At 45.4% G+C, this 27,654-nt stretch overlaps 1 protein-coding gene across 4 annotated transcripts in view; it reads left to right on the plus strand.

The window, feature by feature from the left end:
- LOC138673093 (ras and Rab interactor 3-like) overlaps window positions 1-27,654 on the plus strand; it is a 128,186-nt gene that overhangs the window by 78,593 nt on the left and 21,939 nt on the right. The window lies entirely within an intron of this gene.

Genomic DNA, 27,654 nt, shown 5'->3' on the forward strand with positions numbered 1-27,654 from the left:
CTGCCTGTTTGCTATGAGCACGGCTCAGCGGTCGGCACTCATAGCAAGTGAGCATTTTAGCTACATAGAGCAGGGATGCAGCCCTTCTCTGTGTAGCACAAGCGATCGGATGATCACAGCTTCTAGTCTCCCATGAAGACTATTGAAGCAAGTAAAAAGTAAAAAAAAAGTTTTAAAAAATTTTAAAAGATAAAAGATCAAATCACCCCCCCATTTGCCCCATTCAAAATAAAACAATTTAAAAAAGAAAAAAATACACATATTTGGTATCGCCACATTCAGAATCAACCAATCTATCAATATATGAAAAAGAATTAATCCGATCCATAATTGGCATAACAAGAAAAAAAGTCAAAATGCCAGAATTACGTTTTTTTGGTTGCTGAAACATTGCGTTAAAATGCAATAACGGGTGATCAAAAGATCGTATCTACCCCAAAATGGTAGCAATAAAAAAGTCAACTTGATGCACAAAAAATAAACCCTCACCCAGCCCCAGATCACGAAAAATTATGACACCATGGGTCTCAGAAAATGGCAATTTTTTGTATTTTTTTTTTTACAACTCAAATAAAAAAGAACCTAGACATGTTTGGTATCTACCAACTTTTAATGACATGGAGAATCATAATGGCAGGTCAGTTTTAGCATTTGGTGGACATGGTAAAAAAAAAAAAAAAAACTATTGTGGAATTGCACTTTTTTGCTATTTCACAGCACTTTGATTTTTTTCCCGTTTTCCAGTACACTATGTGGTAAAATCAATGATGTCGTTCAAATTTACAACTCGTCCCACAAAAAACAAGCCCTCACATGGCCATATTGGCAAACAAATAAGAAAGTTATGACTCTGGGAAGAAGGGGAGCAAAAAAAGGAAGCTCCAAAATGGAAAAACCCAAGGTCGCGAAGGGGTTAAAAAAAATCTAATACTGGCACATGCATAGAGTGAAATAAGTATTGAACACATCACCAATGTTCTAAGTAAATATGCTTTTAAAGGTGCTATTGACATTAAATTTTCACCAGATGTCTGGCGCAACCCATCCAATCCACACAAGCAAAGAAATCAAACCATAATTGTCCATAAATTAAGTTATGTGTAATAATGTGAAAGGTCACAAGGAAAAAGTAGTCAGCATGGTTACTGAAATTTAAGTAATACTTTGTACAAAAGCCTTTGTAGGTGATGACCGCTTCATGATGCCTCCTGTATGGAGCAACAAGTCGCATGCATTGCTCAGGTGTGATTTTGGTCCATTCTTCAAATTCTGAAGGTTCTGTGGGCTTCTTCTATGAATTCTAAGCTTTATTTCCTTCCATAAACTCTCTATTGGATCTAGGTTAGGTGATTGGTTCGACCATTCTAGCTGTTTTATTTTATTTCTCTGAAATCAATTGAGAATTTCCCTGGCTGTGTGTTTGTAATCGTTGTCTTGCTGAAGTGTCCACCCTCGTTTCATCTGCATCATCCTGGTAGAAGGCGCGGGATTTTTATCAAGAATGTCTCAGCACATTTGTCCATTCATCCTTCCTTCAATAACATGAAGTTTGCCAGTGCCATATGCTCAAAAACAGCCTCACACCATGATGTTCCCACCTCCAAACTTCACTGTTGGTATTGTGTTTCAGGGTGATATGCAGTGTTTTTTTTAGACTCCAAACATGGTGTGTATTATGGCATTCATAGAGTTCAATATTGGTTTCTTCTGACCAGACTCTATTCTCCCAGTATTTCACAGGCTTATCTGAATGTGGTTGAGTGAACTTTAAACACACTTTGTTCATCAATGGAGTCTTGCATGGTGAGTGTGCACACAGGCCATTCAGGTTGAGTGCATTACTTAATATTTTCTTTGAAACAATTGTACCTGCTGATTCCAGTTCTTTCTGTAGCTCTTCTGATAATTCTTTTCACTCCTCTGTCTGAAATCTTGCATGGATGATCTGGTTGGGTCCGGTATATGGGAAAATATGTTCTTTCCACTTCTGTATTATGGCTCCAATAGTGGTCACTGGAACCTTCAGTAGTTTAGAAATTCTTCTGTAACCAGTGTCATCAGTATGTTTTTTAACAGTAAGGTTGCGAAGGTCTTGATACAGTTCTTACTGGTTTTACCCATCAGAGATGTTTCTTGTGTGGCACCTTGGTAAGGAGACACTTTTTTAGGCCATCAATTGAACCAGCTGATATTTTTTTTTCATTAAGTGGCAGGATTGCTTTCTAATTACTGATAGATTTCAGCTGGTGTCAAGACTTTCCATGTTTCTTTTTTGCACCTCTCTTTCCCAGTGTCATTTCTCAGTAGTACACATAACTGAATTTATGGACATCTATTGTTAGGACTGGCGGAACGCACCAAGAAAGATGTAATAGATGCGTTCGCAGTCCGGGGTCCACCGTGCAGGCAAAAACCTGCTGCTAGTGAATGGCAGCGTAATATGGCGGTGGAAGCGAACCCGGTAAAACCACAGGTACGCAATACCGCACTAAAGAGTGCAAGCAAGGAGTCAGCGAACACAACCCCAAGACACAGGGTTGAAGTCCGATTAGACCACTTGCTGACACAACACCACAACAGGGTGTGTTAGGCAACTCTTATAATTAGAGCACCGAAGTGCGAACTGTAACGTGCTGGCAGGCACCACTAAGCACCCAGACGTGGGTCAGGAAGCGCACTACTGGCGCGTGGCGCCGCACTGGCGGTCACAGCAATAGACGCTGATACGTGTGTGACACGTTGAGTGATTAGTCGGGCGCTAGATAGCAGCCATACTCCATACGCGAACAGTCATACAATAGGGTAGGGGTATTTAATGAACGACTTGCACTCACAACAAACACACGTATTCAATTGTAAGACAATACTAGCGCATGGCCGTGCGGTCATGCGCAGTTTATATAGCAGCAGCACAGGAAGTGGCTACAGTACCTTTGCCCTTCCAAGACCTGCCAAAAGGACCAATGGAATGTGCTGCAGAGCCTGAGCACATGACCCTCGATCTCCAACGGGAGATCTTACCCTGGACATGCTCAGTACGTGCAGACAAGGACTTAGTCCCAGAGAAGTCCGCTCGCTGCTGACCAGCACTGACTTTAATGGCAGAGACTGGAGAAGCAGCAGTAACTCTCAGAACAGAGTGAGAATGAGCAAGACGCTGGGACCGACGTCTTTGCTGAGCAGACTCCACTGCGGCTGGACAAGAATGGGAGACCGCAGCGGAGGTGGCTCGAGATTCCCCCTGTGCAGAAGCGGGAACTCGACCCCTAACATGGCCCCCCCCCCCCTCCATGGGCCTCACTACGTTCGAAGGCAGCAATGAGCTGCGGAGCCTGAATGTGCTCAGCAGGCTCCCAGGATCTATCCTCAGGGCCGTAACCCCTCCAATCCACCAAATAAATTTTTTTGCCACGAACCACCTTGTGCCCCAAGATAGCGTTCACCTCGTAATCGTCCGTAGACGAACCCGACGTCCCAGAAGATGACTCAGAAAACCGGGACATGTAGACGGGCTTAAGGAGGGACACGTGAAAGGTGTCGGTGATACCTAGGCGTGGAGGAAGGGCCAGACGGTAAACCACAGGATTAACCTGTTCGAGGAACTTAAAAGGACCTAAGTAGCGAGCTGCAAACTTGGTAGACTCAACTCGCAGCCTGATGTTACGGGCGGAGAGCCACACTAAGTCGCCAGGAGCAAAGGTTGGAGCGGGGCGCCGATGTGCGTCGGTGGAGGACCTCATTCTCTCCTTGGAAGCCTGAATGGCATCCTGAGTGCGATCCCAAATGTCCCGTGCCTCCACAGCCCAGTCTGCCACCCTGGAATCGGCGGAAGACACGGGCATGGGCACAGGTACCCGCGGATGCTGACCATAGTTAAAGAGAAATGGAGTCTGTCCAGTGGAATCAGCGACGGCATTGTTAAGAGCAAACTCCGCCCAGTCATCCTGCTTAGCCGAAACAAAATGTCGCAGATATGTGACCAAGGTCTGGTTGGCTCTCTCTACCAACCCATTCGTCTCGGGATGATAAGCCGAAGAGAGATTCAACTCGATACTGAGAAGACGACAAAGCTCTCTCCAGAACCGAGACGCAAACTGGGGACCTCGGTCACTGACAATTTTGTCTGGCATACCGTGAAGACGAAAGATGTGTTTGACAAACAACGCTGCCAAGGCCCGTGCAGAAGGTAACCGGGGAAGCGGCACCAAATGCACCATTTTAGAAAAATGGTCGGTTATTACCCAAATAATGGTACAGCCACGAGACTTGGGCAGACCCACAACAAAATCCATCCCGACCATCTCCCAGGGCCTGTCTGCCACCGGCAGAGGGTATAACAAACCAGCTGGCCGTTGTCGGGAAGACTTATTCTTGGCACAAGAGACACATGCCTGAACGTAGTCTCCGACGTCACGAACCATATGTGGCCACCAGTACGTCCTCGCCAGTAGCTCAGATGTCCTTTTTGCCCCAAAGTGTCCACCCACTCTGGATGAATGAGCCCAAGCGAGAACCTCCGGACGCAAATTGATGGGAACAAAAGTCTTACCCGGGGGCACAGACTCCAGCGAAACCGGAGCTACAGTTCTCAGACTCTCCGAAGGGACAACGAGCCGAGGCTCATCCTCCTCCTCCTCAGCTGACACGAAGGAGCGAGAGAGAGCGTCAGCACGAATGTTCTTCTCCCCGGCGAGATAATGTAGGGTAAAGTGGAACCGGGAGAAAAACAAGGACCATCTGGCCTGACGAGAATTCAGCCGCTGGGCTGTTTGTAAATAGACCAAATTCTTGTGATCCGTGAAAACTTGGAATGGGAACCGAGCACCCTCCAAGAGATGTCTCCACTCCGAAAAGGCCAACTTCATTGCCAGCAACTCTCTATCCCCGATGGAGTAATTTCTCTCCGCTGGTGTGAAGGTCTTTGAGAAAAAGAAGCATGGGTGCTTCCGACCCTGAGCATCCTTTTGATAGAGGACTGCTCCAGCACCAACGGATGAGGCATCCACTTCCAAAAGGAATGGCTTACCCACATCGGGACGATGTAAGATAGGAGCACTGGCAAAATGGGACTTTATAGAAGAGAAGGCCTTGGAGACCTCTTCGGACCACGATTTGGGATTCGCTCCCTTCTTAGTGAGAGATACCAAGGGAGCTACCAAAGTTGAGAAGTGGGGAATGAACTGGCGATAGTAATTTATGAACCCCATAAAGCGCTGCACCGCTTTAAGAGAATGGGGTTCCTGCCAGTCCATCAAGATTCAAGATTCAAGATTCAAAGAAGCTTTATTGGCAGGACCAAATACACATCAGTTTTGCCAAAGCAAGTGTATAGAGGCAATAGGGATAGGGACTGTGGGGATGTTGGGTAGGAGCTGTGGGGGAGGTGGATGGGGCAGATCCAGGGTGGGGGCTATAGTCCATGGCATAGGGGAGGTGGATAGGGCAGGTCCATTGTGGGGGCTATAGTCCATGGCCTAGGGGAGGTGGATGGGGCAGGTCCAGGTTGGGGGCTATAGTCCATGGCATCATAGTTCTCTTTCTCGCAGTCTATGACATTCGCTCACATACCGCGCTGCTATCTCCACTGCTCTCTCTTCTTCTCCCAGCAAGATATATGTTTTCTCTTCCTCCTTCATGGTGATGAAGTCTGGGAAGAGATGTGAGAGTCTCCTGAAGTGAGTGTCCCTCACTGCTGAGTATTTGGAGCAGTGTAGCAGGAAGTGGGTTTCGTCCTCTATGGCCTCCTGATCACAGTGTTGGCACAGTCTTTCCTCCCTGGGCTTGTAGCTCTGCCTGTGTCGGCCACATTCGATGGCCAGACTGTGGGCACTGAGTCTATATCGGCTCAGGATCTGGCGGTCTCTGGGGTCCGGGAGTTTCTCCAGATATGGGGCCAGTCTGTAGTCTCTCTGTAGGCTCCAGTACATGGTCAGTTTCTGTGAGCTGATGATATCATTCTTCCAGTCACTGACATACCTCTCCTGGCCTTCATCTGCCATCTTCCTAATTCCGGCTTTTGTCAGGTTGTTGTGATTGGTGTTCTGCTCCGGTTGGGTTTGGCTGGGCTGTTCCGTGGGTTCTGGTTTTTCTGTTTCACCTTCATGTATCAGGGCTTTATGGTGATGGGAGCTTGGATTGCTCCTATGCAGGTGAACCCGGAATGACAGCGCCCTCTTTAGAACTGTTAGGTGTAGAGGGAATCTGCCCAGCTCGGCCCGACAAGCACTGTTGGAGGTGCTCCGATGGACCTGGAGAAGGTGCTTGCAGAATTCCAGGTGGAATATTTCTGTTGGACTGGAATCCCACTTTGACCAGTCTGGGTAGGTGTGAGGACCCCAGACTTCGCTGCCATACAGGAGGATTGGGGCGATGATGGAGTCGAAGATTTTTAGCCAGACCCTCACTGGTGGCTTCAGATGGTAGAGTGTCCTTCGGATGGCATAGAAGGTTTTGCAGGCCTTGTCTTTCAGGGTCTCTATGGCTTGTTTGAAGTTCCCTGACCGGTGAATCTCTAGGCCCAGGTAGGTATATTTGTCCGTTCCTGTGAGGTCGCAGTTGTTGAGGATAAATGATGGGTGTTGGTCTGATCTTCTCTTTCTCCTCTGGAACACCATGGTGTTGGTTTTCTTTAGGTTTACCGGTAGGGCCCAGGTGGAGCTGAATTTCTCTAGGATTTTCAGGTTGTCCTGGAGGCCTTTCTCGGTTGGTGACAGCAGCAGCAGGTCATCTGCATACAGCAGGAATTTCACCTGGGCGTCGTGGAGGGTGAGACCTGGTGCTGAGGAGGATTCCAGGGCGGTAGCCAGCTCGTTGATGTAGATGTTGAAGAGCGTTGGGCTTAGGCTGCAGCCTTGTCTTACTCCACGGCTCTGCTGGAAAAAAGCCGTTCTTTTGCCGCTCACACTCACGCTGCAGCTGTTCTCGGTGTAGGAGCTTTTGATGACATCGTAGGCCTTTCCTCCTATTCCACTCTCCAGCAGTTTCAGGAATAAGCCCGGGTGCCACACTGAATCAAAGGCCTTTTTAAAGTCCACAAAGCAGGCGTATATCTTCCCATTCTTTGTATTGTAGACGTGTCTCTGAATGAGGCTGTGCAGAGTATAGATGTGGTCAGTGGTGCGGTGGTTCGGCATGAACCCTGCTTGGCTCTTGCTGAGGACGTTGTGCTCGGTGAGGAAGGTGAGGATCCTCTTGTTCAGGATACTGTTGAACAGTTTTCCCAGGTTGCTGCTGACGCATATGCCTCTGTAGTTGGCTGGGTCATACCTGTCCCCACTCTTGTGGATGGGTGTGATGAGGCATTGGTTCCAGGTACGAGGGAAGTAGCCGGCACTCAGTACGATATTGAAGAGTTTAACCATTGCAGCCTGTATTTCTGGTGGGCTGTACTTCAGCATTTCTGGTAGGATTCCATCCAGGCCGCCGGCTTTTCTACATCTTATGGAGGAGAGTCTCTCGGTTACTTCCTGTAGTCTTATAGGTGTATCCACCGGGTTTTGGAAGTTTTTGATTTTTTCCTCCATTGCTTTTAGTTTCGCCATTATGTTTTCCTGTTCTTGGCTTAGTCCTTCCTTTGGAATGTCTTTATAGAGGTCTCTGAAGTATTGGAGCCAGAGGTTGCCATTTTGGATATGGTTGTTGTTTTTCTTGTCTTTGGTGCCCATGTGGTTCCATAGTTCCCAGAAGGAGTTGTCTTGGAGGGCGTCTTGGAGTTGATTGAGCTTGGTAGAGATGTAACTCTGCTTCTTCCTCCTGAGGATGGTTTTGTACTGCTTTTGTATGGAGTCATAGGCTTCCCTCAGACCCAGGTGGTTGGGGTCTCTGTGTTTCTTGTTGGAGGCTGTTCTCAGGGTCTTCCGTACAGCTTTACATTCTCTGTCAAACCAGCCATTGACCTGTGTTTCTTTTGGTCTCTTGTAGTCGACTTTTTTAAGGTCGGACAGTCTGGCCATTGCGTAGAATATATTGTTGAGGTCCTTTGCTGCTTGGCTCACTCCCTCTGGGTTTGGCATGTACTCAAGGTTGTAGAAGTGGTGGAGCATCCGCTGTATTTCAGGTCTGCTGGAAGCTTCTTTATATCTTAGTGCCGACATTTTGGACCATTTATAGGATGGAGGCCGGGTGAAGAGGCCGCTCTGCTGTGGCTTCTGAGTGGATGGTTTCTCTGTAGATTTCATGTACAGAAGAAGTTGGCTGTGGTCTGACAGGTGCGTTTGTGGGGTGACTATGAAGGCGCTGACATCTGCCAGGTTCAGGTCTGTAATGGCGTAATCAACTACACTCCTCCCTACATGGGAGTTTAGTGTATACCTTCCTAAGGAGTCACCCTTGCTTCGTCCATTGAGGATATGAAGTCCTAAACTTTTACATACGTTCAGGAGCTTTCTGCCACTTTTGTTGACTGTACTGTCATAGCTGTTTCTCTCAGTGTGTACAGGGTCTTGGCCGTCATTCTCTGCTCCAAGTATGTAGATGTTTCCATCCGTGGTCAGGAAGTCTCTCTCTCTCCCTGTTCTTGCATTGAGGTCTCCAAAGATGAGAACTTTGCCCAGGGCCTGATAATGGGCGGCTTCTCTTTGTAAGATCTCGAAGCAGTCTGGATTGAAGTAGGGGGACTCTGGCGGTGGTATATAGGTGGCACAGAGGTGGACATCAGACTGACAGGTGAGGATGGAGCTGCTGATTCTGATCCATATGTGGCTGTCTCCTTTCTTCACCGGTTTGATGTACTGGTGGAGCTCCTCTTTATACCAGATCACTACTCCTCCTGAGCCCCGGCCCTGTTTGATGTTTTTATTTTTCTGGGCATGGACCAAGAATTCCTTGTATCAAATAGGCACCAGGGATTCGTTTTCGGCTCTGGTCCATGTTTCCAGGAGGATCTGAATGTCTATATTTTTCATACTTTGTATAAAATCAGGGTCCTTTGTTTTAGATCCAAAGGTTGAGGCGTTGAGACCCTGGATATTCCAGCTGCTGATTGTAAGTGAAGACATTCTTCTGTGTGGTTTTGTATATACCTTGTAATGAGTATGGCTGTGTGGGACAAACTGGATTTCTGACCGTTTTATAGCGGTGCTTGGTTCCATCCAGTCACATTATTATTCTGCGCAGTTCATTGAGCAGGTTTATTATCTCATCCCTATCTCGGCTCAGCATGTATCTCCCTAGCATCACTGCTTGTAGTTTGGCAGGATCCATAGCCAATCCCTGGGCCGAGATGAGATAGCCCAGGAAAGGCAAGGACTCCTGTTCAAACACACACTTCTCCAACTTTGCATATAAGGAATTCGCCCGTAAGAGTTCGAAGACTCTGCCAACATCTCTCCGGTGGGAGTCAACATCTGGAGAGAAGATGAGAATATCATCCAGATAGACTACAACCGAGGTGGAAAGCATATCCCGGAAGATATCGTTGACAAAGTCCTGAAAAACGGCTGGGGCATTACAGAGCCTGAAGGGCATCACCAGGTACTCATAGTGCCCATCCCTGGTATTGAAAGCCGTTTTCCATTCGTCCCCCTCACGGATGCGAATTAAGTTGTAGGCACCCCGCAGATCTAGTTTGGTGAATATCTTTGCTCCCCTTAGCCTGTCAAAGAGCTCCGATATCAGGGGCAATGGGTACTTATTTTTAATGGTGATAGCATTGAGACCCCTGTAATCAATGCAAGGACGTAATTCCCCGTTCTTCTTCTGTACGAAGAAGAATCCCGCCCCTGCAGGAGACACTGACTTCCTAATGAATCCTCTTGCCAAATTCTCCTGGATGTATTGAGACATAGCCTCCGTCTCAGGGAGAGAGAGGGGATATACCCTTCCCCGAGGAGGTTCAGCTCCAGGCAAGAGGTCAATAGGACAGTCATAGGGGCGATGAGGCGGTAGAGTCTCTGCTGCCTTTTTAGAGAATACATCCGCATAGCACCAATAGTACCTTGGAAGAGATGAAAGGTCTGCGGGTACCTCGGTAGTAGAGACCTGTACACACTCACTCACACACCTGCCCATACAAGATTTACTCCAACCCAATATTCTCCCAGAGGACCACTCAATATGTGGGGAGTGGTAACGGAGCCAGGGTATTCCCAGTAAAATCTCATCCACTCCCTCGGGTAGGACTAGAAGGGAAATAATCTCCTGGTGGGAAGGGGACATGGACAACGAGAATGGAACAGTCTGGTGTGTGATTTGTTGTGGAAGTGTCGACCCATTCACAACTCTAACAGTTACAGGTTTGGCGAGCATAACAAGTGGTACAGCGTGGCGCAGAGCAAAAGCAGAGGACATGAAATTTCCCTCTGCTCCTGAATCCACACAAAGCTCTACTGGTAGAGTGGATGAGTCAAACAGGATTGTCCCTTTAAAGGACAGTTTGGAGGAAAAAGCCGCTGTGTCTAGTGAACCTCCCCCTAAGGTTACTAGACGCGATCGTTTTCCCGACCGCCGTGGGCATTCATTAGTGTAATGTCCTCGTTGGTGACAATTTTTACAAACCATGGGTACTCGAGCGGCCTGAGACTTAGGTCCCGCTCGAGAAACCTTCATGGGCTCATGGGAGTCGGACGCCAAAACGGAAGATTCAAGAGGTCTGGCGAAGGTGGGAGCCAGTTTAAACCTCTGCCTACACTGGGTCTGCTCTAACCTTCGTTCGTGAAAACGGAGGTCGATGCGGGTAGATAGAGAAATAAGCTCCTCCAGTGTGGCGGGTATCTCCCTGGTGGCTAAAGGCCCCTTCACATTTAGCGACGCTGCAGCGATACCGACAACGATCCGAATCGCTGCAGCGTCGCTGTTTGGTCGCTGGAGAGCTGTCACACAGACCGCTCTCCAGCGACCAACGATGCCGGTAACCAGGGTAAACATCGGGTAACTAAGCGCAGGGCCGCGCTTAGTAACCCGATGTTTACCCTGGTTACCATGCTAAAAGTAAAAAAAAACAAACACTAGATACTTACCTACAGCCGTCTGTCCTCCAGCGCTGCGCTCTGCTTCTCTGCTCTCCTCCTGTACTGTCTGGGAGCCGGAAAGCAGAGCGGTGACGTCACCGCTCTGCTTTCCGGCTCACAGCCAGAGCAGGAGGAGTGCAGAGCGCAGCGCTGGAGGACAGACAGCGTTAGGTAAGTATCTAGTGTTTGTTTTTTTTTACTTTCAGCATGGTAACCAGGGTAAACATCGGGTTACTAAGCGCGGCCCTGCGCTTAGTTACCCGATGTTTACCCTGGTTACCAGTGAAGACATCGGTGGATCGGTGTCACACACGCCGATCCAGCGATGTCAGCAGGAGTCCAGCGACCAAATAAAGTTCTGGACTTTCCTCAGCGACCAACGATCTCCCAGCAGGGGCCTGATCGTTGGTCGCTGTCACACATAACGATTTCATTAACGATATCGTTGCTACGTCACAAATAGCAACGATATCGTTAACAATATCGTTATGTGTGAAGGTACCTTTAGGCGTCCTTCACGTGGTCTGCCAGTCCCCTCCAGAACACCGGAATTAGAACTTTATCCGACCACTCTAACTCCGAAGCTAGAGTCCGGAACTGGATGGCAAACTGACTGACCACGGACGAACCCTGAGTGATTGTCAATAACTGGAGCGCGGTATCGTGTGTAATACGGGGTCCCAAAAAGACCTGCTTCAGAGTGTCCAGAAAGAGCGGAGCACTCTGTACCACACGGTCATCACGCTGCCAAAGTGGCGTTGCCCACTCCAACGCCCTGCCCGACAAGAGAGATAAAATAAATCCCACTTTCGCCCGTTCCGTAGGGAAACGCGCCGCCAGGAGCTCAAGGTGTATGGAGCACTGGCTTACGAATCCGCGACATTGTTTACTGTCACCAGCAAACTTGTCAGGAAGCGGGAGACGGGATAAAGTCGGGGCAGAGGTGGCAGCGGACAAACTGGCTGCGGCTACACTTGCAGCCTGAACAGCGACAGCAGTGACATCCACAGCTGAGGTTGAACGCTCTAGAGCCGCCAACCTTCCCTCCAGCTGCTGGATGTACCGCTGTAAACGCTGATCGTCTGCCATTTACTAGCCAGACCCTGGCGCTAGTATTCTGTTAGGACTGGCGGAACGCACCAAGAAAGATGTAATAGATGCGTTCGCAGTCCGGGGTCCACCGTGCAGGTAAAAACCTGCTGCTAGTGAATGGCAGCGTAATATGGCGGTGGAAGCGAACCCGGTAAAACCACAGGTCCGCAATACCGCACTAAAGAGTGCAAGCAAGGAGTCAGCGAACACAACCCCAAGACTCAGGATTGAAGTCCGATTAGACCACTTGCTGACACAACACCGCAACAGGGTGTGTTAGGCAACTCTTATAATTAGAGCACCGAAGTGCGAACTGTGCCGTGCTGGCAGGCACCACTAAGCACCCAGACGTGGGTCAGGAAGCGCACTACTGGCGCGTGGCGCCGCACTGGCGGTCACAGCAATAGACGCTGATACGTGTGTGACACGTTGAGTGATTAGTCGGGCGCTAGATAGCAGCCATACTCCATACGCGAACAGTCATACAATAGGGTAGGGGTATTTAATGAACGACTTGCACTCACAACAAACACACGTATTCAATTGTAAGACAATACTAGCGCATGGCCGTGCGGTCATGCGCAGTTTATATAGCAGCAGCACAGGAAGTGGCTACAGTACCTTTGCCCTTCCAAGACCTGCCAAAAGGACCAATGGAATGTGCTGCAGAGCCTGAGCACCTGACCCTCGATCTCCAACGGGAGATCTTACCCTGGACATGCTCAGTACGTGCAGACAAGGACTTAGTCCCAGAGAAGTCCGCTCGCTGCTGACCAGCACTGACTTTAATGGCAGAGACTGGAGAAGCAGCAGTAACTCTCAGAACAGAGTGAGAATGAGCAAGACGCTGGGACCGACGTCTTTGCTGAGCAGACTCCACTGCGGCTGGACAAGAATGGGAGACCGCAGCGGAGGTGGCTCGAGATTCCCCCTGTGCAGAAGCGGGAACTCGACCCCTAACATCTATGGTTTGATTTATTTGCCTGTGTGGATTGCATGGGTTGTTACCAACATCTGGTGAGAATTTCATGTCAATAGCACTCTTAGAAATATATTTACTTTGACAACGTGTGACTTGTTCAATGCTTATTTCTCCTGCTGTATCTATAGTCATGATTTCTGATGCCATTTTGGTTTCCCCTGTAACATGCTTTGGCCATTGCATATCCGGTGAACGCATCAGATCTCCATCTAGATTTCCATATTTACCCCCTTCCTGTCACCAGTAAATAATCATGGGCTATTACTATATAGACATGTACCTCCCTCCTCACTGAAGAGATCTTACCCTCACAAAGGAAATACTGCCCTATTCTAAGCACTGTGATAAACGAATGGGAATTCTGCAACAATATGGCAAGTATAAGTCAGGTTACACATTCAGGTTAGATTTGTTTTAAGGTTAAGAAATTCATAATGATGGTGGAGTTTTTTCTTCTTTTTTATAGCAACCTCCCAAAAATAACTCACGTGCTAGAACAAAATAGGAAGTGGCTGAGTAAAATTATTTTTTGTGTCTTACAAGCAATGTTACACTAAATTCTACTACATCTGTCAATGTTTCTATTTCCTCATCCTTCCTGAATCTGTTCTCTGTGTCATCATAAATCAACTTCATACAATTTTAAAGGAATCCTGACAGTGGATAGATGCAACATGTATAAGACACTGGCTGTATGATCTCAACAAGGTATGTGTTCCTCTGACATGTTGCAACACTTCAGAGAAGTACATACTTTAAATGCCACATGGGAAATTATTTGAAATTCTTCCAAATCGCTCCCTTTGAGTGACAGGTCTTTCCCTTCATGTATGCATAGGGAGAGACCTGTCAGTCATTGGCAGTGGGCGGGGAGTAGCCATCGGGGACCCGCCTTCTCTGACTAGTCTCTCCTGCAGCTTGGTCCCTGGCAGCTTTTAACCCCTTAACGACCGCCAATACGCCTTTTAACGGCGGCAGTTAAGGGTACTTAAACCACAGCGCCGTTAATTAATGGCGCTGTGGAAAAAGTAAATAGCGCCCCACAGAGTCCGATTTTCTCCGGGGTCTCGGCTGCCGGGGGTAGCTGAGACCCCAGAGAACATGATTCGGGTTTTTTTTTACCGACCCCGCTTTTGCGATCGCCGGTAATTAACCGTTTACCGGCGATCGCAAAAACAAAACAAAACGCGATTTCCCTTTTAATTTCTCTGTCCTCTGATGTGATCGCACATCAGAGGACAGAGAAATGGGGTCCCAGATAGCCCCCCAATACTCACCTGTCTCCCCCGTGCTCCTCGTGGCTCCCGATGGGCGCCACCATCTTTTTCCGGCGGGCGCATGCGCAGTGCGCCCGCCGGCCGGCACCGGGAGGATCTTTGGGGTCTCGGCTGCCAGGGGTAGCCGAGACCCCAAAGAAAATGATCGGGGTCAGTTATACCGACCCCTGTTTTGCGATCGCCGGTAATTAACTGTTTACCGGCGATCGCAAAAAAAAAAGTGGTGTGTAATTCTCTGTCCTCTGATGTGATCGCACATCAGAGGACAGAGAAATAGGGGGATTCGGCGACCCTATTATACTTACCGGTGTCCCTGGGGTCCTCCTGCGTCCTCTCCTGCCCGCCGGCATCTTCTTTGGGAAACAAAATGGCGGGCGCATGCGCAGTGCGCCCGCCATCTGTCGCCATCTGCCAGCCGGCAGGAGAAAGCAGTTGGGGCTAAAATTAGGGCTAGGGTTAGGGTTAGGGCTAGGGTTAAGGTTAGGGCTAGGGCTAGGGTTAAGGTTAGGGCTAGGGTTAGGGTTAGGGTTAGGGTTGGGGCTAAATATAGGGTTAGGCTTTCACACTTGCGTCGGTACGGGGCCGTCGCAATGCGTTGGCCCGACATACCGACGTACGTTGTGAAAATTGTGCACAACGTGGGCAGTGGATGCAGTTTTTCAATGCATCCGCTGCCCAATCTATGTCCTGGGGAGGAGGGGGCGGAGTTACGGCCACGCATGCGCGGTCGGAAATGGCGGACGCGACGTACAAAAAAAGTTACATTGAACGATTGTTTGTGCCGACGGTCCGCCAAAACACAACTGATCCAGTGCACGTCGCGATTTGTCAGCAATACAAGTCTATGGGCAAAAAACGCATCCTGCGGGCACATTTGTAGGATCCGTTTTTGTCCAAAACGACGGATTGCGACGGATGCCAAACGACGTAAGTGTGAAAGTAGCCTTAGGGCTAGGGTTAGGGTTGGGGCTAAAGTTAGGGCTAGGGTTGCAGCTAAAGTTAGGGCTAGGGTTGCGGCTAAAGTTAGGGTTAGAGTTGAGATTAAGGTTAGGGTTTGGATTAGGTTTGGCATTAGGGTTACGCTTGGGATTAGGGTTAGGTTTGGGATTAGAGTTAAGGTTAGGGTTGTGATTAGGGGTGTATTGGGATTAGGGTTAGGTTTGAGGTTAGGGTTGAGATTAGGATTAGGGGTGTGTTGGATTTAGGGTTTTGATTAGGGTTATGGTTAGGGTAAAAAAAGAAGAATTCCAAAACTAATATAAGCAATAACTTTAAAGATTAAAGTTATTGCTTATATTAGTTTTGGAATTCTTCTTTTTTGATTAATACTAATTTGATCATATGATACTATACTTTTCTCTTATGGTTAGGGTTGACATTAGGGTTGTTTTGGAGTAAGGGTTGTGATTATCGTTAGGGTTGGGATTAGGTTTATGGATCGGGTTGGGATTAGGGATAGGGGTGTGTTGGGGTTAGGGTTGGAGTTAGAATTGGGGGGTTTCCACTATTTAGGTACATCAGGGGGTCTCCAAACACGACAGCCAATTTTGCGCTCAAAAAGTCAAATGGTGCTCCCTCCCTTCTGAGCTCTGCCGTGCACCCAAACAGTGGGTTACCCCCACATATGGGGCATCAGCGTACTCGGGATAAATTGGACAACAACTTTTAGGGTCCAATATCTCCTGCTACCCTTGTAAAAATAAAAACTTAGGGGCTACAAAATCTTTTTTGTGGAAAAAAAAATATTTGTTATTTTAACGACTCTGCATTATAAAGTTCTGTGAAGCACTTGGGCATTCAAAGTTCTCACCACACATCTAGATAAGTTCCTTGGGGGGTCTAGTTTCCAAAATGGGTTCACTTGTGGGGGGTTACTACTGTTTAGGTACATCAGGGGCTCTGCAAATGCAACATAACACCCACAGACCATTCTATCTAAGTCTGCATTCCAAAACGGCGCTCCTTCCTTTCCGAGCTCTGCCGTGCGCCCAAACAGTGGTTTACCCCCACATATGGGGCATCAGCGTACTCGGGATAAATTGGACAACAACGTTAGTGGTCCAATTTCTCCTGTTACTTTTGTGAAAATAAAAACTTGGGGGCTACAAAATCTTTTTTGTGGAAAAAAAAATATTTTTTATTTTCACGACTCTGCATTCTAAACTTCTGTGAAGCACTTGGGCATTCAAAGGTCTCACCACACATCTAGATAAGTTCCTTGGGGGGCCTAGTTTCCAAAATGGGGTCACTTGTGGGGGGTTACTACTGTTTAGGTACATCAGGGGCTCTGCAAACGCAACATAACGCCCACGGACCATTCTATCTAAGTCTGCATTCTAAAACGGCGCTCCTTCCCTTCCGAGCTCTGCCGTACGCCCAAACAGTGGTTTACCCCCACATATGGGGCATCAGCGTTCTCGGGATAAATTGGACAACAACGTTAGTGGTCCAATTTCTACTGTTACCCTTGTGAAAATAAAAACTTGGGGGCTACAAAATCTTGTTTGTGGAAAAATTTTTTTTTTTTATTTTCACGACTCTGCATTCTAAACTTCTGTGAAGCACTTGGGCATTCAAAGTTCTCACCACACATCTAGATAAGTTCCTTGGGGGGTTTAGTTTCCAAAATGGGGTCACTTGTGGGGGGTTACTACAGTTTAGGTACATCAGGGGCTCTGCAATCGCAACCTAACGCCCACAGACCATTCTATCAAAGTCTGCATTCCAAAACGGCGCTCCTTCCCTTTCGAGCTCTGCTGTGCACCCAAACAGTGGTTTACCCCCACATATGGTGCATCAGCGTACTCGGGATAAATTGGACAACAACTATTGCTGTCCAATTTCTCCTGTTACCTTTGTTAAAATAAAAACTTGGGGCTACAATATCTTTTTTGTGGAAAACAAAAATATTTTTTTATTTTCATGACTCTGCACTCTAAACTTCTGTGAAGCACTTGGGCATTCAAAGTTCTCACCACACATCTAGATAAGTTCCATGGGGGGTCTAGTTTCCAAAATGGGGTCACTTGTGGAGGGTTTCTACTGTTTAGGCACATCAGGGGCTCTCCATTCCGATCCGATCTCAATTCCAGCCAATTCTACATTGAAAAAGTGAAACGGCACTCCTTCTCTTCCAAGCTCTGCGGTGTGCCCAAACAGTGGTTTACCCCCACATATGGGGTATTGACGTACATAGGAGAAATTGCACAACAACTTTTGTGGTCTAATTTTTCCTGTTACCCTTGTGAAAATAAGATTTTGTGGGCAAAAAGATCATTTTTGTGTAAACAAATGCGATTTTTTATTTTCACGGCTCTACGTTACAAACTTCTGTGAAGCACCTGGGGGTTTAAAGTTCTCACCACACATCTAAATAAGTTCCTTAAGGGGTCTAGTTTACAAAATGGGGTCACTTGTGGGGGTTTCCACTGTTTAGGCACATCAGGGGCTCTCCAAACGCGACATGACGTCCGATCTCAATTCCAGCCAATTCTACATTGAAAAAGTAAAACGGCACTCCTTCTCTTCCAAGCTCTGCGGTGCGCCCAAACAGTGGTTTACCCCCACATATGGGGTATCGACGCACTCAGGAGAAATTGCACAACAACTTTTGTGGTCTAATTTCTCCTGTTACTCTTGTGAAAATAAAAATTGGGGGGCAAAAAAATCATTTTTGTAGAAAAAATGTGATTTTTTATTTTCACGGCTCTACGTTATAAAGTTCTGTGAAGCACTTGGGGGTTCAAAGTGCTCACCACACATCTAGATAAGTTCCTTAAGGGGTCTAGTTTCCAAAATGATGTCACTTGTGGGGGGTTTCCACTGTTTAGGCACATCAGGGGCTCTCCAAACGTGACATGGCGTCCGATCTCAATTCCAGCCAATTCTGCATTGAAAAAGTCAAACGGCGCTCCTTCACTTCCAAGCTCTGCGGTGCGCCCAAAAAGTGGTTTACCCCAACATATGGGGTATCAACGTATTCGGGAGAAATTGCACAACAACTTTTATGGTATAATTTCTCCTGTTACCCTTGTGAAAATAAGATTTTGTGGGCAAAAAGATCATTTTTGTGTAAACAAATGCGATTTTTTATTTTCACGACTCTACGTTACAAACTTCTGTGAAGCACCTGGGGGTTTAAAGTTCTCGCCACACATCTAAATAAGTTCCTTAAGGGCTCTAGTTTACAAAATGGGGTCACTTGTGGGGGGTTTCCACTGTTTAGGCACATCAGGGGCTCTCCAAACGCGACATGGCGTCCGATCTCAATTCCAGCCAATTCTACATTGAAAAAGTAAAACGGCACTCCTTCTCTTCCAAGCTCTGCGGTGCGCCCAAACAGTGGTTTACCCCCACATATGGGGTATCGACGTACTCAGGAGAAATTGCACAACAACTTTTGTAGTCTAATTTCTCCTGTTACTCGTGTGAAAATAAAAATTGGGGGGCAAAAAGATCATTTTTGTAGAAAAAATGTGATTTTTTATTTTCACGGCTCTACGTTATAAAGTTCTGTGAAGCACTTGGGGGTTCAAAGTGCTCACCACACATCTAGATAAGTTCCTTAAGGGGTCTAGTTTCCAAAATGGTGTCACTTGTGGGGGGTTTCCACTGTTTAGGCACATCAGGGGCTCTCCAAACGTGACATGGCGTCCGATCTCAATTCCAGCCAATTCTGCATTGAAAAAGTCAAACGGCGCTACTTCACTTCCAAGCTCTGCGGTGCGCCCAAAAAGTGGTTTACCCCCACATACGGGGTATTGGCGTGTTCAGGAGAAATTGCATTACAAAATTTATGGTTACATTTTTGTTTTTACACATGTGAAAATAAAAAAAATGGTTCTGAATTAAAATGTTTGCAAAAAAAAGTTAAATGTTCATTTTTTCCTTCCACATTGTTTCAGTTCCTGTGAAGCACGTAAAGGGTTAATAAACTTCTTGAATGTGGTTTTGAGCACCTTGAGGGGTGCAGTTTTTAGAATGGTGTCACACTTGGTTATTTTCTATCATATAGACCCCTCAAAATGACTTCAAATGTGATGTGGTCCCTAAAAAAAAAATGGTGTTATAAAAATGAGAAATTGCTGGGCAACTTTTAACCCTTATAACTCCCTAACAAAAAAAATTTTTGCTTCCAAAATTGTGCTGATGTAAAGTAGACATGTGGGACATGTTATTTATTACCTATTTTTGTGACATATCTCTCTGTTTAAGGACATAAAAATACAAAGTTTGAAAATTGCAAAATTTAAAAAATTTTCGCCATATTTCCGTTTTTTTCATAAATAATCGCAAGTAATATCGATGAAATGTTACCACTAACATGCAGTACAATATTTCACAAAAAAACAATCTCAGAATCAGCGTGATCCGTTAAAGCGTTCCAGAGTTATAACCTCATAAAGGGACAGTGGTCAGAATTGTAAAAATTGGCTTGCTCATTAAGTACCAAATTGGCTCTGTCACTAAGGGGTTAAAGTACCATATGTTTTTCTTTGAAATGCTGCTGCCTTTCAGAGTCAAACATACATGGCTGAAATCATACAGCCAGTGTCGGATGCATGCTGCCCATGGTTCAGGCAGCAAGCATCAGCTGTCAGGTTCCCTTTAATGCTGAGGAGTTTCATATCAGCATTTCCTATATTTCCCTCTATAGCAAGTTTGTCAGATTCTGATGCTAGCACCATTGATATAGTTTTCCAGTGTTTAAATTTCAATATGTTCATATCAAGATGATTCCACCCAAAATGTAGTCATAGTTTGCAAGGTTGCATATAGACATAAATCCATTAAGCTAACCTATAGCCTAACGTGTTGATCCAGAGGAAGGCAAAAATCCCATTAGGCAGATGCTAATTTCCCCATATAAGGGGAATATTCCTTCTCGACTCCACATACAAAAATCCTTGGATGAACGTCCCATCAATTAATTTAGTACCCATAACCTGCAATGCTATATTTTTCATGAAAGGCATCCAGGCCCTCCTTGTGCTTTTTTAATTAACCCCTTTCGGACCTCGGAGGGGATAGTACGTCTGAGGTCATATCCCCTGCTTTGAGGTGAACTGTGGTCGGCGCTCATAGCAATGCAGCAATTCTACTACATAGGAGCGATCTGAGCTTTGCTTCTATGTAGCAGAGCCGATCAGGCTATGCCAGCTTCTAGTCTCCCATGGAGGCTATTGAAGCATGGCAAAAGTAAAAAAAAAAAATATGTTTTAAAAAACATTTAAAAAAAATAAATAAATAAAAGTTTAAATCACCCCTCTTTCGCCCCATTCAAAATAAAACAATAAAAAAATCAAATATACACATATTTGGTATCACCGCGTTCAGAATCGCCCGATCTATCAATAAAAAAAGATTAACCTGATCGCTAAACGGTGTAGTGAGAAAAAAATCGAAAATGCCAGAATTACGTTTTTTTTGGTCGCCGCGACATTGCATTAAAATGCAATAATGGGCAATCAAAAGAACGCATCTGCATCAAAATGGTATAATTAAAAACATCAGCTCCGCACGCAAAAAATAAGCCCTCAACCATCGCCAGATCACAAAAAATGGAGACGCTACGGGTATTGGAAAATGGTGCAATTGTTTTTGGTTTTTTTAGCAAAGTTTTAATTTTTTTTTCACCACTTAGATAAAAAATAACCTATACATGTTTGGCGTCTATGAACTCATAATGACCTGGAGAATCATAATGTTAGGTCAGTTTTGGCATTTAATGAACTGTTATGACCTGGTGGTTAAGAGGCCACACTGATATGACCTGGTGGCTAAAACGCAACATGGAGCGAGCTCTGAGAAGGTGGTATCTCTACTGACCGCAGTCCCTAATCCTAACAACAACACTAGAAATAGCCGTGGGATGTTCCTGACTCTCCCTAGACACCTCTTCACAGCCTAAGAAATAACTACTCCTAAAGAAGGAAATAGAAAGCTATCTTGCCTCAGAGAAAACCCCCAAAAGGAAAGATAGCCCCCCACAAATATTGACTGTGAATGGAGAGGGAAATGACATACAAAGAAATGAAATCAGAATTCAGCAAAGGAGGCCAATACTAAACTAGATAGACAGAGAGAAAAGGATACTGTGCGGTCAGTATAAAAGCTACAAAATCCACGCAGAGTATACAAAAATGAACTCCACACTGACTCACGGTGTGGAGGGGCAAATCTGCTTTCCCAGAGCTTCCAGCTAGCCTGAATAACACATAGTGACAAGCTGGACAAAAAGAGACATATTTGCAAAACAATAGAGTCCAAACAAATGGACAAACAAAAACTAGCAAAAACTTATCTTTTGCAGACAAGGACTGGCCATATGAGAATTACAAGGAAAGAACCAAATCCAACCAAGAACATTGACAGCAGGCATGGACTAAAGCCCAGAGCAGGTTTAAATAACAAACCCAGGCAAGGTGATTAGTGAAGGCAGCTGCTACAGCTACCTAAAGGAGCAGCAGTTCCACTCGAAACCACCAGAGGGCGCCCAAGGGCAGAACTCACAAAAATACCATTAGCAACCACAGGAGGGAGCTCCAGAACGGAATTCACAACAATGAACCTAGCTAAAAGCCAAACAAAAAACAAGTGTGGGATTGCCCTTTTTTTGTAATTTCACCGTACGTGGAATTTTTTCCCCGTTTTTTAGTGCATAACATTTGAAAACCAATGATGTCGTTCAAAAGTACAGCTCGTCCCGCAAACAATAAGCCCTCACATGGCCATATTGATGGAAAAATAAAAAAGTTATGGCTCTGGTAAGGAGGGGAGTGAAAAACGAAAATGCAAAAAACGAAAATACCTCGGGTCATGAAGGGATTAAAGGAGTTATCCAGCCTTAGGCTTCTTTATGTGACAACAGACTTGTGAATCCTCACAGCAAATAATTGTGGTCACAGCATGCAGTAGAGAGACCTAGAGTCACTGCAAACTTGTAGCCTAAGACCGGACAACCCATTTAACCCCTTTACCCCCCAAGGGTGGTTTGCATGTTAATGACCAGGCCAATTTTTACAATTCTGACCACTGTCATTTTATGAGGTTATAACTCTGGAATGCTTCCATGGATCCCAGTGATTCTGACATTGTTTTCTCATGACATATTGTACTTCATGATAGTTGTGAAATTTATTTGATATGACTTGCATTTATTTGTGAAAAAAATGGAAATTTGGCAAAATTTTTGAAAATTTTGCAATTTTCCAACTTTGAATTTTCATGACCTTAAATCACACAGATATGTCACACAAAATACTTGATAAGTAACATTTCCCACATGTCTAATTTACATCAGCACAATTTTGGAACCAAATTTTTTTTTTGTTAGGGAGTTATAAGGGTTAAAAGTTGACCAGCAATTTCTCCTTTCTACAACACCATTTTTTTAGGAACCACATCACATTTGAAGTCACTTTGACGAGTCTATATGATAGAAAATACCCTAACGTGATACCATCCTAAAAGCTTCACTCCTCAAGGTGCTCAAAACTACATTCAAGAAGTTTATTAACCCTTCAAGTATTTCACAGGAATTTTTGGAATGTTTAAAAAAAATGAACATTTAACTTTTTTTCACAAAAAAATTACTTCAGATCCAAATTTTTTATTTTCCCATGGTTAACAGAAGAAATTGGAACCCAAAAGTTATTGTGCAATTTGTCCTGAGTATGCAGATACCCCATATGTGGGGGGAACTACTGTTTGGGCGCATGGCAGAGCTTGGAAGAGAAGGAGCTTCGTTTGACTTTTCAATGCAAAATTGGCTGGAATTGAGATCGGATGCCATGTTGCGTTTGGAGAGCCCCTAATGTGCCTAAACAGTGGAAACCCCTCACAAGTGACACCATTTTGGAGAGTAGACCCCCTAAGGATCTAATCTAAATGTGTGGTGAGCACTTTGAACCCCCAAGTGCTTCACAGAAGTTTATAATGTAGAGCCGTAAAAATAAAAAATCATATTTTTTTTTAACAAAAATGATCTTTTTGCCCCCAATTTTTTTCACAAGGGTAAAAGGAGAAATTGGACCCAAAAAGTTATTGTGCAATTTGTCCTGAGTATGCTGATACCCCATATGTGGGAGTAAACCACCATTTGTGCGCATGGCAGAGCTCGGAAGGGAAGGAGCACCGTTTGACTTTTTCAATGCAGAATTGGCTGGAATTGAGATCAGACCCCATGTCGCGTTTGGAGAGCCCCTGGTGTGCCTAAACAGACACCAAAAGTTGTTGTACAATTTGTCCGGAGTACGTTGATACCCCGTATTTGGGGGGAACCACCGTTTGGGCGCATGGCGGAGCTCAGAAGAAAAGGAGCGCCGTTTTGGAATGCAGACTTTGATGGAATGGTCTGTGGGTGTCACGTAGCATTTGCAGAGCCCCTGATGTACCTAAACAATAGAAACTCCCCACAAGTAATGCCATTTTGGAAGCTAGACCCCCCAAGGAACTTACCTAGATGTGTTGCGAGAACTTTGAGCTCCCAATTGTTTCACTAAAGTTTATAACGCAGAGCCGTGAAAATAAAAAATAATTTTTTCCCCATAAAAATGATTTTTAGCCCCAAAATTTTTATTTTCACAAGGTGAACAGGAGAAATTGGACCCCAAAAGTTGTTGTCCAATTTGTCCTGAGTATGCTGATACCCCATATGTGGGGGTAAATTACTGTTTGGGCGCATGGCAGAGCTCGGAAGGGAAGGAGCAACGTTTGACTTTTTCAATGCAGAATTGGCTGGATTTGAGATCGGACGCCATGTCGTGTTTGGAGAGCCCCTGATGTACCCCCCCAATTTTAGCTCCAACCCTAACCCCAACAAACCCCTAACCCTAATCCCAACCCTAACCCTAACCACACCCCTAACCCAAACACACCCTTAACCTTAATCCCAACCCTAACCACAACACTAAGCCCACACACCCCTAACCATAACCCTAACCACACCCTTAACCCTGACACACCCTTAATCCCAACCCTAACCCTAATCCAAACCCTAACACTAACTTTAGCCCCAACCCTAACCCTAATGGGAAAATGGAAATAAATACATTTTTTTTATTTAATTATTTTTGCGTTACTAAGGGGGTGATAAAGGGGGGTTTGATTTACTATTTATAGCAGGTTTTTATGTTTGGCAGCTGTCACACGCTAAAATATGCTTTTTATTGCAAAAAATAGTTTTTGCATCACCACATTTTGAGAGCTATAATTTTTCCATATTTTAGCCCACAGAGTCATGTGAGGTCTTTTTTTGCGGGAAGAGTTGACGTTTTTATTGGTACCATTTTCAGGCACATGACATTTTTTAATTGCTTTTATTACGATTTTTGGGGGGCAGAGTGAACAAAAACTAGCAATTCATGAATTTCTTTTGGGTGGGACGTTTATACCGTTATGCTTTTGGTAAAATTGATAAGGCAGTTTTATTCTTCGGGTCAGTACAATTACAGTGATACATCATTTATATCATTTTTTTCTGTTTGCCGCTTTTATACAATAAAAACTATTTTATTTAAAAAAATAATTGTTTTGCATCGCTTTATTCTGAGAGGTATAACTTTTTTATTTTTTCGCTGATGATGCTGTATGGTAGCTCATTTTTTGCGGGACAAGATGACGTTTTGAGCGGTACCATGTTTATTTATATTCATCTTTTTGATCAGGTGTTATTCCACTTTTTGTTCGGCGGTATGATGATAAAGCATTGTTTTTTGCCTCGTTTTTTATTTTTTCATGGTGTTCACTTAAGGGGTTAACTAGTGGGACAGTTTTATAGGTCAGGTCATAACGGATGTGGCAATACTAAATGTGTACTTTTATTGTTTTGTTTTTTATTTACATAAAGTAATGTATTTATTGGAACAATTTTTTTTCTTTATTTAGGAATTTAAAAAAAATATATTTTCATACAGTATAATATATATATTATTTACTTTCTTACATTGTCCCAGGGTGGGACATCACTGTATGAAGTCAGATCGCTGATCTGACACTTTGCACAGCACTGTGTCAGATCAGCAATCTGACGGGCAGTGGAGGAGGATTCTCAGGTCCTGCTCTCAGTAGGCGCTGTCAAGCCACCTCCCTGCAGGACCCGGAAGGACCCCGCGACCATCTTGGATCCAGAGGCCTGCAGGGAGGAGGCCCTCGGAACAATGCGATCACATCGCGTTGTTCTGAGGGTCTCAGGGAAGAACGCAGGGGCCCTCTCCCTGTGCGATGCTTCTCTATGCCACCGGAAGACTGCGATCTTGTTTGATCGCAGTGTTCCAGGGATTAAATTGCCGGTAGTGGTCCGTGACCGCTCCTGGCACTTAGTATCGGGTGTCAGCTGTGATAATCAGCTGACACCTGCCTGCGATCAGACGTGCTCCCCTCGTCCCCTTGTGACCGCGGCTAATCACATGGGATGTACTATTCCATCCATGGGAATTAGGGCCCAGGTCACATTGATGGAATAGTATGTTGAATGGCAGAAAGGGGTTAATAGACCATCACAACATGTTGTAGCAGAGAGTTCCATAATCTCGCTACTTGACGCACATGATGCTCCCTTGTCACCGTTGCAGGCTTAGGTGTAAAAAGATCATATATTTCTACATTGTAATAAGATCGTTCCCTAAGACTTTGTTCTTCCAAACTGAATAACCCCAAGTTTGACAGCTTGTCTAGGTATTGCAATGATACAGTGGGTACGGAAAGTATTCAGACCCCTTTAAATTTTTCACTCTGTTTCAGTGCAACCATTTGGTAAATTCCAAAAATTTCATTTTTTTCACATTAATGTACACTCTGCACCCCATCTTGACTGAAAAAAAACAGAAATTTAGAAAATTTTGCAAATTTAATAAAAAAGAAAAAAACTGAAATATCACATGGCCATAAGTATTCAGACCCTTTGCTCAGACACTCATATTTAAGTCACATGCTGTTCATTTCCTTGTGATCCTCCTTGAGATGGTTCTTCTCCTTCATTGGAGTCCAGCTGTGTTTAATTAAACTGATAGAACTTGATTTGGAAAGGCACATACCTGTCTATATAAGACCTCACAGCTCACAGTGCATGTCAGACCAAATGAGAATCATGAGGTCAAAGGAACTGGCCAAGGAGCTCAGAGACAGAATTGTGGGAAGGCACAGATCTGGCCAAGGTTACAAAAGAATTTCTGCAGTACTCAAGGTTCCTATGAGCACAGTGGCCTCCATAAGCCTTAAATGGAAGAAGTTTGGGACCACCAGATGTCTTCCTAGACCTGGCCATCCATCGGACGATACCTGCACACACGCACAGACCCCTGGCAGCCCGAACAGAGCCCCGGTAGCCCGCACAGATCCCCGGCAGGCCCGCACAGACCCCCAGCAGCCCGCACAGACCCCCGGAAGCCCGCACAGAGCCCCGGCAGGCCCGCACAGACCCCTGGCATCCGGCACAGACCCCCGGCATGCCCGCAGAGACCCCCGGCATGCCCGCACAGACCCACGGCATGCCCGCACAGACCCCGGCTGGCACGCACGGACCCCCGGAAGCACGCACAGACCCCCGGCAGGCACTCACAGACCCCCAGCAGGCCTGCACAGACCCCCCACGGTCACACACAGACCCCGCCTGCACACACACAGACGCAATCTCTGCCCACGCACCGCCCACACTCCATTATAGTGCATCTATACTTCTGATTCCGGTATCCAATATTGCAAAAGTATCGGAACTCGGTATCGGAATTCCGATACAGCGAATATCAGCTGATACCCGATATTTGCAGTATCGGAATGCTCAACACTACTTATGACCATGTGATATTTCAGTTTTTCTTTTTTAATAAATTTGCAAAAATTGCTACACTTCTGTTTTTTTTTCAGTCAAGAAGGGGTTCAGAGTGTACATTCATGTGAAAAAAATGAACTTTTCTGAATTTAGCAAATGGCTGCAATGAAACAAAGAGTGAACAATTTAAAGGTGTCAGAATACTTCCCGTACCCACCGTATATTAGTAAAGAAGGCTAAAGTGATGGTTTATTTCTTTTTATAATTATGTCATGATACTTACAAAGATGTTGCCATTGCTCTTTCCATTATGTCTTCAATATTTACCACTACGTTGGGTATCACTTGACAGAAGCTTTTTAGCAATTCAGGACAAAGACTGTTTTATTTTCAGCTTTTAAAGGGAACCTGTCACCTGAATTTGGCGGGACTGGTTTTGGGTCATATGGGCGGAGTTTTCGGGTGTTTGATTCACCCTTTCCTTACCTGCTGGCTGCATGCTGGCCGAAATATTGGATTGAAGTTCATTCTCTGTCCTCCATAGTACACGCCTGCGCTAGGTAAGATTACTTTGCACAGGTGTGTACT

Source organism: Ranitomeya imitator, chromosome 3 (assembly GCF_032444005.1).
Source record: "Ranitomeya imitator isolate aRanImi1 chromosome 3, aRanImi1.pri, whole genome shotgun sequence".
NCBI classification, from domain to species: Eukaryota; Metazoa; Chordata; class Amphibia; order Anura; family Dendrobatidae; genus Ranitomeya; species Ranitomeya imitator.